The 2543-nt window shown below is 40.2% G+C and overlaps 1 long non-coding RNA gene across 1 annotated transcript in view; it reads left to right on the top strand.

The window, feature by feature from the left end:
• LOC107301302 overlaps positions 1 to 1769 on the top strand; it is a 4175-nt gene extending 2406 nt beyond the window's left edge. Inside the window, exons 2-3 of the long non-coding RNA XR_001549278.1 lie at positions 531 to 594; positions 1636 to 1769. This is a non-coding gene — a long non-coding RNA (uncharacterized LOC107301302). The remainder of the gene's footprint in view (positions 1 to 530; positions 595 to 1635) is intronic.
• The last annotated feature ends 774 nt before the right edge of the window (positions 1770 to 2543 follow it).

Genomic DNA, 2543 nt, shown 5'->3' on the forward strand with positions numbered 1-2543 from the left:
GGCTGGGCTGGAGGGAAAATCCATCATGGTGGTACTTAGGGATGGAGGAGAAGAGAAAAAGAGAAGTCTAGAACAGAGGTGAAGATCATATCCAGGAATTCATCTCCTCAGGGAGGTGACCCATCAAGAGGGAGCAGAAGCTTCCCATTATACAACTAGATGGGAACTTCCCTGTTTTTCTCCCTTTTGCAGCAAAACAGCTGCCAGTTCTGACCAGGTTTGAACTGAATGTTGGCACTGGAGAAGGAGAAGAGTTTATCTCCCACAATCAGGGATTCCTGCAGCCTCTTCTGGGAGGGGGAGAGTTGTCCCCAGATTGTTGAAGAGCTCATTTTGGAAGCCTTGAGAAGTAACAGATGGGTGTGGTGTTGGCTGCTGCTCCTTTTCTGGTCTCCTGTGAATTGCAATGAAATAAATTTGAGGGCACCGATCAAGTTCAGTTCCTGATGAGTGTAGAGTCAAAAAAGGCTTCTCAATCTCCTTAACTTAGTTGATTTTGGTCATTTCTGCCTTCTCATCTTTTTCTATAGGTACAGCCCCACTTATGCCCAGTTGCTCAGGAACCATTTGAAGTGACAACGGACCTCCTCAGAGGTACTTACAACCAGCTTCCAAAATACTAAGGGCTGCCCATCTTCCCCACCCCCACCCCCCACCTCTTCATAGGACTTATGGCTGTTTGCAGCTTCCTGCAGCCACATGACCCCGTTTTCCTAAAGGTGCTTTTTCATGAGGCAACTGGACATTCTTGTTTTTCTTTGAAGACATTTTACTTCTCATCCAAGAAGCTTCTTCCGCTCTGACTGGATGGTGGGGGAATGAAAAGATTTATACTCCTTGCAAACCGCTGGTCATTTGCCTTCTTTTAGAGAGTCATTGAGGCCACTTGGAAGAATACAAATGACCAGCTGTCTGCAAGGAATAAAAATCCTTCCATTCCCTACCATCTGATCAGAGCTAAAGAAGTTTCTTGGATGAGAAGCGAAATGTCTTCAAAGAAAAACCAGAACGTCCAGTTGCCTCCTGAAAAAGCCATTTTAGAATAACCATGACCTGGATGACTGAGAATCTCCATAGTCATGACCATATTTTGCGATGTTTTTGTCGAAAACCTGCAGTTTTCAGCAAAACCAGGCCATGAGCTTGCTATCAGCAAACAAGACTTCTTACTAGCACTGATGATGTTACCTAGTTAGGTAATGAAACATCTGCAAGAAAACAAGCAAGCTCAGAGAGCACCAATGACCCTCTCAAAGCAATGTTTCTCAACCTTAGTAACTTTAAGATGTGTGGACTTCATCCCCCAGAATTCCCCAGCCAGAGCTACAAATACATTTCAACCCTGTGCTACAAATATACTCCTTTATTGGTACATTTTATTTGATCCCACCACCTAAATAAAACCCATATTAGTTTGAGCTGGAGGACAACTGATCCAAGAAGAAAGTCAAGGTCAATTCTGGTTAGTCAGAGTCACACTCCAGCTTGAAGTCACCGACCACGATAGACCTTGGTCTCCTGGGTTGTCCTCATCCAGGAACAAAAGTAGATGTTTTTTGTCATTGCAGGTCTGTCATTTTAATGTCCTTCTGCAGTGTTGAATTGATCATTGTTTGTCCTATGTTTTCTCCGCAGTCTGAAACGATGCTGTGAATTGAGATGGGAGCACAGGAAACGTTTAATCTCGAATGTTTTTGCATTGACAACAGATGGAGATGCAGCCATTTTCTTCATTTTGCTTTTAGAGTTAGATGATGCTGGGAGGGGGGGGAATGTGCACAAGAGGCTAGCTAGACATAATAACACTGGACCTAGTGTGAGAACCAAGATTGTTGAAATAAGAAATGATAAGGAATTGGCAGGCTGGAGAGCTGGAGGGGAAGCCCATGCTTCAAACTAATTGGGGGATGTGATTTATGATTGTTAACTGGAGGAGGGAATTGTGCTTTGATACTATGTGCTCAGGGAAGGGGACCTCAATTTTTGGCTTCAATTATTTTAGTGCCGATGCTATGCTAACCAAATAAAGATTCTTTTTTTAAAAAACAAATGTTTATTGGTTTCCCAATTTTACATTGAGTATTCGGAAAGCAGCGTGGTGACTGGGTAATCAGTGGTTCAATAACAAAATCTTTAGTACATATCTCAGGTTACATCATCAGAAATTCCTTCTCTATTTCCCTTAACGTTTGTTATATTACATTTAGGCTAATAGATCTTTAATTATAACTAAGTTAGTTAAAACATTTATCAATATATTTTTTGCTTATACATATCCATATCCTGTTTTTAAGTTTTACCTAATTTTTAATTTTTATATTACAATATTCCAATATCCATAGTGTTTGAGTTTCGGGTAATCCAAATTTCCTTTATTTCACTACATAAAAGTTATCATATCTAGAATATACATATTACTTATAAATATATTCTTATCTTATTTCATAAACATTTTCTATTTCTCATCCTAATACATCATCACTTGCTGATAGAGTGTCCTTTATTGTCTCAAGTCCATCATCTATATTATCTGGGCTAAACAA

The sequence above is a fragment of the Protobothrops mucrosquamatus genome, unplaced genomic scaffold, assembly GCF_001527695.2.
Source record: "Protobothrops mucrosquamatus isolate PMUCROS unplaced genomic scaffold, P.Mucros_1.0 scaffold11342, whole genome shotgun sequence".
NCBI classification, from domain to species: domain Eukaryota; kingdom Metazoa; phylum Chordata; class Lepidosauria; order Squamata; family Viperidae; genus Protobothrops; species Protobothrops mucrosquamatus.